The 13,408-nt window shown below is 38.4% G+C and overlaps 1 protein-coding gene and 1 pseudogene across 2 annotated transcripts in view; one reads left to right on the plus strand and one right to left on the minus strand.

Moving 5' to 3' along the window:
* The window catches only part of Rtn1 (reticulon 1), a 252,876-nt gene that overhangs the window by 27,371 nt on the left and 212,097 nt on the right, over positions 1-13,408 (minus strand). The gene's annotated exons all lie outside the window — the stretch shown is intronic.
* On the plus strand, positions 2,987-3,830 carry LOC106007750 (peroxiredoxin-6 pseudogene; annotated as a pseudogene).

Consider the following 13,408-nt stretch of genomic DNA (forward strand, 5'->3'; position numbering starts at 1 on the left):
GCCGAATAAATCAAGTATCAGAATGTGGTAGTCATAGGCTCCAGATCACTGGCCCTGGCATGTGGGGTCTCTGTCACCACAGTGACCACCCAGGGATGGGCAGTGTGGGGACACTGAAGCAGAGCAGGGATGCAAGAGAACATTCTGTGTCAACAGCTTCATCTCTGCGCCTGGGCACGGGGTGATCGAGGTGAGTGTGGCGTATGGGAGGTGGGAGATAAGATTTGTTTGCGAGAGTAGTGAGTCCAGGACTTCAGGAGTCTCCAGCTAAAATGCAAATGCCAAAGGAATGGACAGAACAGTCCGTGGTACCTACAGTATCCAAATCTTAGCATAAAACCCATTATCCGAATGGCCAGCAAGACCTTGAGAAACTGGACAGGAGGGAGGTGTGCTTTGATGAGGAACAAGCAGATGGAGTAAGCAGAAGGAGCTGGAATGTGGGCATTTTCTGGAATGAGGTCCCATGAGGAGGCAAGACTCAGCATGAGGACAGGGGATCCCTTGGGGACCATGAGACACATCAAAGGAAGAGTTCTGCGACAGCAAAGCTTCCTGCTTCATTTTGTTGTGGTGTGGCCTTAACCATTACTATTCAGGATTTCTCTCTCCCTCTTGGAGAAGCCTTTGGGATTCCACCCTAGTTCTCAGAGATCATCTTTCTCAGACCCAAATCTGCACATCCTGCGCGGCAAGGTCCTGAGGACAGTAGTCTCAAGGTAATGCTTGCAGACATGATACAGCTTTCATTTTTGTGGAGCATAGAGGCTAGAAACCATGATCTTTGGAATCATGCATATTCTTTTCAGAATACAAGTTTTCAGAGAAACCAGCTGGGTCTCTCTGCATATCTCTGTATTCTGAAATTCTTCTTGAGGAGGCTTCATTAGTGTGACTACAGGAGGATGATTTTGGCACTTCTGGGCAGCTGACACAATGACCACATTATTACAAGGCACTTTGCAAACCAGCCTCCTCCAGAGACATGAGTGACTTTTCTATTTGTATCTCCTGCCCCCCCACCCCATTTATTTTTTCATTGTCATAGTCATTGTTGGGAATTCAGTCAGCAAACTACTGAAAGACTGATACATGATGATAACCTAATAAGCACCGAATTCTCACTGGACTACACGGGGATGGGACTCAGAAGGAAGGAGAGGGCAGGGCAGGGGCTGGCAGGTGGGCTGTTGCTGTCCCAGCTACTTCTCAGCTGGAAATCTTTGGATCCTGGGCCACCCACCAGGAGGCACTGCCTATCCAATGATAGCCTCAATCTTCAATCCTAAATCCAAAAGGGGCCAAAAGGTATCCACAAGCACAGAAGAGGGGCAACAGAGAAATGTACCATCTCCAAAGGTTTGGCACATTTTTGGTGCACAGTACATTGCTAATCTGACAGTCTGCACAGTGTGCATTGCTAATCTTGGTAGCAAGCTGAGAGTAACACATGGCTAATGAGGAACAGAAGGCAGAGGCAAGCTCTCCCCCAAGCAGAGGACAGATGATGTCAGACTTCTTGGGCCATTCGTTTTCACTGACCATAGAGCTGACCCTGGAATGTCAGCTTAGCTGAAACACCACATTATTTCCCATCACGCTAAGTCTGGTGAAAGAAGCACATGAAAAACCAACAACGGAGTCTAATAATTGAAAGTTGAAGAAGTAAGATGGCCAATGAGACAGACTAGATTCCCACCCGGCAAAACAAGGATTGAGGGGCTTTAAGTTAATCCAAAAATAGGAAGAGAAACATAAATGAAATTACTAGAGGAAAGGACAGCAGCATATGAAGACACATGACAGGGAATCATGGGACACATGCATTGGACCCATCTGTATTGCAGAAATTAGTTATATGGCCTTCAGCAAGTCTTGTACTATCTCTGCACCATTTTGTCAGAATACATAAACAAGTTATAGCTTTGGACATTTGCTCCTATGAAATAATAAGAATTTATTTCCCATAAGCATTTAAGTGGAGGCTTTCTTTGTACAAGTGCCTACACAGTATTAATAGAAAGCTCCTGGCAAGGTCAAAATGAAGAACTGGGTAGAAAAGACATGTAAATTTTCCTTAAGTATTAAAGAAAACAGAAAGCTTGCTAAATGCAGGCAGAAATTGCCACTATCTTTAAACCAGTAGGGAACAGAAGGGCTTTGTATACAGCCAGCTCAGAACTTGGTTTAGGTGCCTGCCAGGAGAGGAAGTGGTTTCTTTAGTTTTCAGGATGAAATTATGCCATAGAAGTCTGTTTTAAGAAAGAGCAAAATAGTCAAGTTTGGTAATCTCATCTCAGATCAGGATGACTGTTGAAGCTAGCATGCCCCAAGGTGCTGTCTGTCTCCTGTAGCACCAGGATTTTACTGATGAGAATCTATACCACCTACTCTGATGCATTTATTTAAAAAAATTATTGAACATATATTGCATGCTAGGCACTGTCCCAGGTATAGGACAGAGTTCCCAGCTGTGAGTGGAAGTATAGATAATAAGAAAAGTGGTAAATATTTTATTTGTGAGGAGTTGGGGGCAATTTGCTGTTTTACAAGAAGGACCCCTACGGCCTATCTTATAAAGTAGAATTTGGGCAGGCACCAGGGAAGGTAGGAGAGCAGCAGTGAGATATCAGGAAGAAGAGCATTGAGAAATCCACTGAGTTTTGATGACAGAATGGATAACTGTCAAACTCTATCAAGCTTCTCACCGAATGCCTCAGTGTGTTTAGTGCTCTGAGAAGTGTAGCAATTGGAAGTAAAGGCACAGAACTAAAAATATATTTCAGTATGATCAAAGAACACCAAGAACTCTGCTTTATGCCATATGGAAAGGAAATTTAAAGAGACAACCATTTGGAACATAATCCACTATATAAGAAGAAACATGAATGGCAGAGATTGAAGCAATGGAGTAGCACTTATGGTTTGCAAAGTGCTTTTTCACTTGGTGCACATTTAGTTGTTATAAAATTCCTCTGAATTACACTCAACGCAAGCCTTCTGCTTATTACTGCTGCGACTGCACCTCCTCCTCTCCCTGTCACTGCTATGGCCTGGAGGGCTCCTCAGTCATCAGGCTTCCAACTTTGAGGCCAACACCACATCAGCCGCATCTGTTTCCACTACTTTCTGGGAGACTCATGGGCATCCTCTTCTCCCACCCATGGAACTTTACCCCTGTGTGCAGTGTGCACCACAGAGCTTGGCAGAGCAGCAAAGAAGCTGGCACCAGAGTTTGCTAAGAGAAATGTCAAGTTGTTTGCCCTTTCAGTACACAGTGTCGAGGACCATCTTTGCTGGAGTGAGGATATCAGTGCTTACAATGGTGATTAGCCCACAGAAAAGTTATTTTTCCCATCACTGATGATGAGAATCGGGACCTTGACATCCTCTTGGGCATGCTGGACCCAGCTGAAAAGGACAAAAAGGGCATGCCTGTGATAGCTCATGTGGTATTTGTTTTTGGTCCTAACAAGAAACTGAAGCTATCTATGCTCTGTCCAGCTACCATTGGCAGAATATTGAAGAGATTCTCAGAATAGTGGTCTCTCTCCAACTGACAGCAGAAAAAAGAATTGCCATTCCAGTTGACTGGAAGGATGGAGATAGTGTGATGATCCTTCCTACTATCCCTGCTTTCTTTTGTTTGTTTGTTTGTTTCTTAAATTCTTTTATTGGTACACTTTAGGTATACAGTACAATTACATTTCTCATTGGGAATTGTACCTTTACATGCTGCATCTTGGTTCTTATTTTATCCCCATTCCCTGCCCTCCCTTCACCCCCTCCACCCTTCCCTATTTACAAAGACTTTATTTCCATTTTTTCCATTTCTCATCATTTTTCCTTTCCCTTCTTTCCTTTCCCCTGCCCTTCCCACTACCCCCTACCCCTTTGGACCTTTTCTTCCTACTTTGCATTATCAATTATTCATTCTAATCTTTGGTACATTTTAGGTATACAATATAATGACATTCATCACTGGAAATTTGCACCTTTACATAATCTCTCTTGGTTCTTATTTCCCCCCCTTCCCCTGCCCTCCCTTCAACCCCTCCAGTCCTCCCTATTTACAAAGACTGTGTTTCCATTTTCTCATATTAATTTCATTCCCTTCTTTCCTTTTCCCTAGCCCTCCCACTTCCCCTCCCCCTTTGCCCCTTTTCTTCCTATTTCACATTATCTATTATACATTTTAGTTCTTATTTACACTTTCAGGTTCTCACACCAGAGAAACTATTCGGTATTTATACATGTGTGTCCTATTTATTTCACTTAAGAGTATGGCCTCAATGTGTATCCATTTACCTATAAATGTCTCTACTTTCTCATTTTTTATGGCTGAGTAGTACTCCATTTTATAAAAAAACCCCACATTTTCTTTATCCAGTCTCCAGTTGATGGGCATTTGGGCTGTTTCCAAGTTTTAGCTATTACAAACTGTGCTGCTATGAACATGGGTACACATATATCACTGTGGTATGATTCTTTTAATTCTTTGGGGAAGATCCCCAGCAGGGGAATAGCGGGGTCAAATGGGACTTCCGGTCCTAGTTCTTTGAGGTATCTCCATAGTGATTTCCACAGTGCTTGCACCAGTCTACACTCCCACCAGCAGTGGAGCAGGGTTCCTCTTTCCCCACAGCCCCGCCAGCATTTGTTATTGGTTGATTTCATGATAGCAGCCATTCTTTCTGGGGGTGAGGAGGAATCTCAGCGTTGTTTTCATTTGCATCTTTCGAATGACCAGTGATGTTGAACATTTTTTTCATGTATTTATTTGCTATTTCTACTTCTTTGTCTGAGAAATGTCTGTTCATTTCCGATGCCCATTTTTGGATTGGGTCTTTAAATTTGGGAGGTCTGACTTTTTCAAGTTCTTTATAGATTCGAGATAGTAGACCTTTGTCTGAGGAAAAGCAGGTGAAGATTTTTTTCCACATTGTGAGTTGTCTCTTCACACTGCTGATGGTTTCTCTTGCTGTGTGGAAGCTTTTTAATAAGAAGAGATCCCATTTGTTGATTGTTTGTGCTAGTTCATGGGCAACTGAGGTTTTGTTCATAAAATCTTTTCCTATACCAATGTCTTCAAGAGTTTTACCTAACTTCTGATCCAGCTGGTTCAGCATTTCTATTTTAATATTTAGATCTTTAATCCATTTTTATTTTAGTTTAGTGCATGGTGAGAGGTATAGGTCTAGTTTTAATCTTTGGCAAGTTGAAACCCAATTTTTCCAGCACCATTTATTAAAGAGGCTATCTTTCATCCAGTGAGGGTGTTTGGCTTCTTTATCAAAGATGAGATGGCTGAGTGTGTCTGGCATTGTTTCTGCTTCTTCAATCTGTTCCACTGGTCCTCAGGTCTGGTTTTTTTGCCAGTACCATGCTGTTTTTATCACAGTAGCTTTGTAGTATAGTTGTAGGTAGGGGATTGTGATACCCCCTGCCATGTCTCTGTTACCTAGAATTGCTTTTGATATTCTGGGTGTCTTGTTGTTCCACGTGAATTTTTGGATTGTTTTCTCAAGGTCCGTGACGTATGCTGCTGGGATCTCAATTGGAATTGCATTGAATCTATATAGCAGTTTTGGAAGTATGGCCATTTTCACCATATTAATCCTTCCTACCCAGGAGCAGGGGATGTCTGTCCATTTTCTGATATCATCGTCAATCTCTCTTTTCAGAGTGCTATAGTTTTCAGAGAAGAGGTCTTTGATTTCCTTCATTAGATTGATTCCTAGGTATTTCCCTTTTTTTGATGCTATTATGAAAGGACTTATTTGCCCTATTTCTCTCTCAGTAAGTCTGTTATTTGTGTAGAGGAAAGTATTGATTTTTGTGTTGATCCTGTATCCAGCTACTTTATTGAATTTGGTTAGTAAGTATACAAGACTTTTGGTGGAGTTCTTGGGGTCTTCTATATAGAGTATCATGTCATTTGCAAATAATGACAATTTGACTTCTTCAGTTCTTGTCTTTATTCCTTTTATTTCTTTCTACTGTCTAATTGCCTTGGCTAATGTTTCCAGAACTATATTGAACAAGAGTGGTGATGGTGGACATTCTTGTCTTGTTCCTGATCTTAGTGTGAAGGATTTTAGTTTTTGACCATTTAGTATGATATTGGCTGTTGGTTTTTCATAGATGGCTTTTATCAGTTTGAGGTAGAGTCCATATATTCCAATTTTTTGCAGGGTTTTTATCATAAATGCATGTTGGATTTTGTCAAATGTTTTTTCTGCGTCTATGGAGATAATCATATGGTTTTTGTCCTTGACTCTATTGATACAGTGTATTACACTGATTGATTTGCATATGTTGAACCATTCCTGCATCCCTGGTGTGAATCTCACTTGGTCAGGGTGTATGATCTTCTTGATGATCTTCTGCATTCTGTTTGCCAGTATCTTATTCAGGATTTTTGCATCTATGTTCATTAGTGAGATTGGCCTATAGTTCTCCTTTTCAGTTGGGTCTTTCCCTGCTTTGGGGATCAAGGTGATGCTTGCTTCCAGGAATGAATTTGGGAGTATTGCTTCCATTTCAATTTCATTGAAGAGTTTAAAGAGTAGTGGCAGTAGTTCCTCTCTAAATGTCTTGTAGAATTCAGCAGTGAAGCCATCAGGGCCCTGGCTTTTCTTAGTTGATAAGCTTTTTATTATATTTTCAATTTCATTGGTTGATATTGGCTTGTTTAGAATTTTTAGGTCTTCTCCATTCAACATTGGTAATTCATATGTATCTAGGAATCTGTCCATTTCTTCTGTGTTTTCCATCTTATTAGTGTAGAGGTTCTGGAAGTAGGTATTGATGATCCTCTGGATTTCTGCTGGGTCCAATGTAATGTCACCTTTTTCATTCCTAATTGAATGGATTTGGGCCTTTTCTTTCCTTTTTCTGATAAGGTTGGCTAAGGGTTTGTCAATTTTGTTGATTCTTTTGAAGAACCAACTCTTGGCATCATTGATTTTTTGGATCATTCACTTAGTCTCCATTGCATTGGTTTCTCCTCTGATCTTTGTAATTTCTTCCCTCGTATGAGCTTTGCGTTTGTCCTGCTCTTCTTTTTCTAGAAGCTTGAGGTTCAGCATGAGGTTCAGCATGAGATTGTTTAATTGGGCTCGTTCTGGTTTCCTAATATGTGTATTCACTGCTATGAATTTCTCTCCTAAGACTGCTTTCACTGTGTCTCATAGATTCCGATATGTTGTATTGTCATTGTCATTTAATTGAAGAAACTGTCTGATTTCTTCTTTAATTTCCTCTGTGCCAGATGGGTTCATTCTGCTTTGCTTCTGGGGGTTGTGATCCTCAGTGTCTGCTCCTAGGATATTGTGTAAAAGATTTTGGAGTTCTGGTTTGGTATTCATGAAGTTCCTAAGGTGCTCTTTGTCATGAAAGTATCTTATTTCTCCATCAATTTTGAAAGATAGTCTTGCAGGGTACATCAATCTGGGTTGGAGGCTGTTTTCTTTTAGGGCTTGGAATATGTCACTCCAAGCTCTTCTTGCCTTGATGGATTGTGTTGAGAAGTCTGCTGTGATTCTGATGGGCTTTCCTTTGTATGTGATTTGTTTCTTTTCTCTAACTGCTTGTAGAACTTTGTTCTTCTGTTGAGTTTCTGGAATCTTAACAATTATATGCCTATGTGTAGATTTTTTTGATCAAGGCTATTTGGAGTCCTATATGCCTCGCTTATCTGTATGTCAAGTTCTTTTCCCCTGCTTGGGAAGTTTTCTACCATTACTTCGGTGAAGAGTTTTTTTTAATGTTGCCTGCACTCTCTCCTGTTTCTTTGACTCCAATCAGTCTTATGTTATTCTTCTTTGCACCATCTAGCAGCTGCTGGATTGATTTCTCGTGTTCCCTTACAATTTTGAAGCAATTTTTCTTTTCCTGGTCACTAATTGCAATCTTATCTTCTATATCTGAAATTCTGTCCTCACATTGGCTCATTATGCTGTGTAGACTTTCAGTGGAGTTTTTAATCTCCTGGAAATCTATTTGCATCTGTTTTATGGATTCCATTTGTTTCCTATGTTGGGATTCCATCATGTTCCTCAGCTCCTCTCTAGATTTATTAATCATGTCTTGCACTAGGGGCACAATTTCTCCTGTTTTCTGAGAAATTATTTCTCATTTCATTTTTTCTAGATCCCCTTTTGTTGTCAGTTCATTGGGTCCAGGTGGTTGAGTATCAGAGTGTTCCATGTCATTTCCCTTTGGGGTTGCTGTAGGTGATCTGGAAGTCTGGTTTTGAGACTTATTTACGTGTCTTCCCATTTCAACCCTGGAGGAGGGGGTGGGCAGTGCTGTTGGTGCCTGCGGGGCTCGCCTCCTCTGAGCTGGGAGAGGTGGGACAGTGGCTTAGAAGCCCCTTCCTCTGGGCCAGGAGCAGTGGGTCAGTGGCTCAGAAGCCCCTACCTCTGGCTTTTTTTTGTTTTTGTTTTGTGCTGGGGATTGAACTCAGGACCTTGCACTTGCCAGGCAGGCAGCAGAACCCCTGAGGTAAATCCCCAGCCCCCTTCCAACTATTCCTGAAGAGGAGGCCAAAAACTTTTCCCTAAAGGAGTCTTCACCAAAGGACTCCCATCTGGGAAGAAATACCTCCACCACACTCCCTAGCCTTAGATCTCTCAGAGCAGCTGAGGATGTAGCTACTTGCTCAGCATAGTGAGCTAGAGGATGCCCCATCAGGTTTTCCTGCAACAGTTTCATAAAACATCCTGGTATGACAACAGCCAAGGTCTCTAGGTTGCCATACTACTGGGTTATTAAATGGAAGTGGCACTAAAATTTTCTTGGGATTCTTTACACTGTGCCTTCACCAGCATTCTGTCCTGTTCATACATTTCAGCACTCTGTGCTACAGACTGGCTCTCCTTGAAATGTATTCTGTATTTGAGACTCAAATCTTGTTGGATCTCTGCAGGATTTATGATGAACAAGGTGGTATTTTTTTGTGGTTGAGGAAGCCTGCCTTGCTCTGTCACAGAATGGCTATCAATTTTTGTAGCAGTTTCAATTGAATCTTTTCTGTAACCATTTTGGAGAGCAATGGAACTTGAAATTCTCCTTCCTCTGTAAGTATGTTAAGTATGCAGCCCAGGAACTCAGAGTAACTTGGATATTCTTTAATATCACAGCTGGAGGGGAGAACTTTTCAATTCTGTATCTTTCTAGTAGATAACTAAAGTTCGGGGGGAGGTTACATTTTGCTATAAAAATTTTTTGTGATAAATTTCTGTTCAAGGAGGAAGGCTAGAGAAAAGTATTCCTTTCCTACGAGGCAGAGGTACCTGAAGGTGTGAGCATAGGTGCCATATGCCTTTCACCAATTATTGCCATATGTCAGCCTGTTCTCTGAAGATATGTGCATGGGTGGGCACACCTCATGAAAAGAGGAGAGGATGAATGAGAATGTGCTATAGTATTCTTTCAATGGGTTGTTATTTTTTGGATTTTGTGTTTTGGGGATCAGTAAATAAAATCCTTTGTTGAAACTGAAAAAAAAATAAGATCCTATGAATAGATAGTGTCTGTTCTCATTACTGAAATCATCCATTCACCAATTTACTCATTCAATCTACAAACATTCATACAGCCCATACTAAGTATCTGTCTGTAAATACAAAGATAGATTGAGCCACCCACTAGAAACTTGATTCTAGTAGGGGTAGATTTACATATAAATAGGTAGACGCAATCCACTGATAGATGCATGAGCAGGAAAGAGTGGCTACCCACAACAGGGAATACTTAAGAAGAGATTTTAGGAAGGGCTTTTGAAAATAGGTGGTAATTGAGTGGAATTATGAATAAGAAATGGCATGGCCAGTTTGAGTGATGGGACATTCCTGGCTAACAGGTGTGGAATGGGCAATTTAACCACAGGCACATGCAGGGGCCAGATCATGACAGGCGTTAATACTAATACTGTCAGTAAATGAGGGAGAAGCTCCAGGGTTTCAGTGAGTGGACAAACAGGAGAAGTTGAATAATTTATCCAAATTTGGAAATTTCCAGAATCAATAAAGACATAGATTTAGGGTTTAGATGATATGAAGTTAGATATGAAATCAATACGCCAGTCCATGGCAGAATGAAACTGCAAGGAGTCAAAAACAAGGAGAACATCTTAATAGCAGACATAAATAAAAGGCATATTGCTTCTGTAGTAACCACAGTCTTTAACAGAATGAAAAGATAATAGTTTGAGACAACAATATTGTCAAAATATCAAGGGAAAAGAAGCATCATCCAGTATTCTGTATTCTATAAGACTATGTAGACATATGCAAATATGTAGGAAATGAGGGACTCTACTAATTACAGATCCTGAAGAAAAACTTACCAAAGGTGGTATTTTAGGAAGAAAAGAGCTGAATCTTTAAGAGATGAGAGGCATGAAAGAATGCTGAGCATAAAAACTAGCAATGGTTAATTTGGAGGGGTTATAATAAAAAAAGGAAAACTAAAGCCAGAGACAAAAAATAGAACATCAAGTAGGAGGAAGTAACAAGAGCAAAGGCATTCTAAGGGCCCTGCATTCTTTAGGAGGAAGGGGGGAAATATTAACTTAAAACTTGTACAAATTGTATTTGTGTATTAAACATGTAAGCATTGTCACTAAAAGAAAATAACTATAAAATACAACTTTTAAATGAATAAAATGCATAAACAAAGGAATGACTAAATTCAATCAAACAAACAGAAGGTAGGAAAGGGAAGCATAAAAAGCAAAGAGAAGAACTGGTAATGGAAAGCACAAAATGGAAGAATTAGAAGCACATCTAAGTATATCCAGATAATGCCAGTTTCAAAGGAAGAAACTATCAAATTGTCCAAATAAAAAGGGTGTTTACAAAAGAAAGTCCTAATCCATAGCTGAAATAGGAAAGTTGAAAATAGAAATGGGAAAGGCTATACCAGGTAAATAGATTTTTATATAATCTTGTCAAATTCACTTATTCTCTTTCTAGATTCTTCTGAGGTTTTAATGTACATATTCATATTTTCTGTGAGTAAAGATAATTTTATTCTTTTTCTTTTTAATCTTGTCTTATTGAATGGGATATGATCTAAAGAAATGTTGAGTAGAAATAGTAGTGAGCTATTCTTTGAATTAAGGGAGAAATGTATTCAAAATTTTGTCACTGAGTGTGATTTGGCTGTGAATTTTCAGCTGTGCCATTCTGTTTCAATTTTTTGAGTTTTTGTTATGAACAGATACTGAATACTATCAAATGCTTTTCTAAAGCTACTGAGATGACAACATGGGTTTCTCCTGTAGTCTGTTATAAATTACATACACTGAACCAGGAGTGATGCAATATGCTTGTAATCCCAGCACTTAAGAGGCTGAAGGAGCAGGATCACTCTGAGTTTGAGACCACATAGCAAAACCCCGTTTAAAAGGAAAAAAAAATAATACATGCATTAAATTTTGAATATTAAGCAAACTTTTTATTCCTAGAATAAACTCCAAATGACCCTGATGTGGTGACCTTTTAATATATTGCTATTCAGTTTGGATTCAGTTTGCTAATATTTTCTGTAGAATTTTTGTATCTTTATTCAAGAGAACCATTGTTGCTGCCCTTAATTTCTTTCCTTCTTGTTTTTGTATTAAGTTCAAACTGGTCTCACCAAATACACTGGAAAATGTCACTTCCTCCTATATTTTCAGGAGGACTTTATGTACGATAGTATATCTGTTTTCAGCATATATGGAGAAATTCATCACTTAACCCACCTGAGCTTAGAATTTTCTTTGTGAGCTTGCAATCATAGGGTTTTTTTTTTTCAATAGAATGGGATTATTTTGATTTTTAATTCTTGCTTATGTCCGATTTGGTTAATATTTTTCAAATAAAAGTCTATTTTAAATATCATGTTAGGTTCACTGGCATAAATTCTTCATAATGTTATCTTTTCTTATTTTTTTAATCTGGAAGAACCATAGTCATGCCACATTTTTCTGATATTGCTACATTTCATTCTCCCTCTCAAGCATCTGGTGGGAAGTTTTTCAATGTTAAAAATTCATTTTAAGGAATAAAAGTTTTACTTTGTTTTTCTCTATTGTACATTTGGTTTTTATTTCATTTTATTATTTGTTTCATTTGCTTACTTTTCCTTAATTCATTTTTTCTTTTCCTCTAATTTGCTATTGTTTTACTTCCTCCTTCAGATGAAATCTTGAACTATTTTTATCCTTTCTTCTTTTCTAATATATTTATTTAAAATTATATAACTCAAACTTATAATTTTGCATGTAAGCACTATTTTAGCAGCATCCCAAAAGTCTTAATGCATCATATCAGTGTTACTGGTGAGCTCAAAATATTTTCCAATACTTATTGTGATTCTTTTCCTTTGGTGCATTGGTAATATTGTAAATTTTGGAGAATTTTTCTATCATTGCTTATTTTTAGAGTAATTTCTTTGTAGTCAGAGAACAAATTCTGCACAACTGTAAATCCATGGAAATATGTTGAGATGTGTTTTATAGCCTCAAATATGATTAAATTTAATGTATGTGTAAAATGGACTTGAGAAAAATGTATATTTTGCAGTATTCAGGTGAAGTGTTCTGTCGATTAATAGTATTCCTAAAAAATCTTTCTAATTTTTTGTCTTTCAAGCATTAAAATAAGTATTTTACAACTTTTAATTTTGATTTATATTTTTAAATATGTCCACTTTTGCTTTATATATTTTGAAACTGTTACTGGGCATTTTAAAATTTAGGATTACCATGTCTTACTATTGAATTGCTCTTTTTAGCATTATGAAATATACTTTTATCTCTTGCAGTAATCCTTGATTTAAAATCTAGCTTGGCTAATATTGATATAATTGCAATAATTGTTTTGGCTGTTTTCATGGTAAATCTTCCATCCCTTGCTGGGATATAGCTCAGTGGTTCTGCTGCCTGCCTTGCAACTGCAAGGACCCTAGTTCAATCCCTGGTACCAAAAAAAAAAAAAACTTACATCCCTTATTTTCAAACTATTGGTGTCTTTATACATTCTTATAAACAGCATATTCTTAGTCATGTTTTTAATCTGAGCCAGTAATTTTCACTTTTTAATTTGAATGTTAAATCAATTTATATTGAATATAATCATAGTCATATTTGGATCCAAGTCCATCATCTTCCTCTTTGTATTCATTGTGGCTGTTTTGTGCCCTTATTTTTCCTTTTTGCCTCTTTTAAAATTAATAAAGTATGTTTCTATTAATTCATTTGTTTCCTCTAGTAGGTTTATAGTTATACCCTTGAATACTTTCATGATGACTCTAGAAGTTACAGTGTTGATCCTTAACTTATTGGAGTCTTTATATTAAGTTTACAGTTTCCCCCCAAATAAAATAATTTTACAAAAGTAAAACCCACTTACTT

Source organism: Heterocephalus glaber, unplaced genomic scaffold, assembly GCF_053883595.1.
Source record: "Heterocephalus glaber isolate CG9 unplaced genomic scaffold, H.glaber_assembly_v1.0 deba00001608, whole genome shotgun sequence".
Taxonomy (NCBI): domain Eukaryota; kingdom Metazoa; phylum Chordata; class Mammalia; order Rodentia; family Bathyergidae; genus Heterocephalus; species Heterocephalus glaber.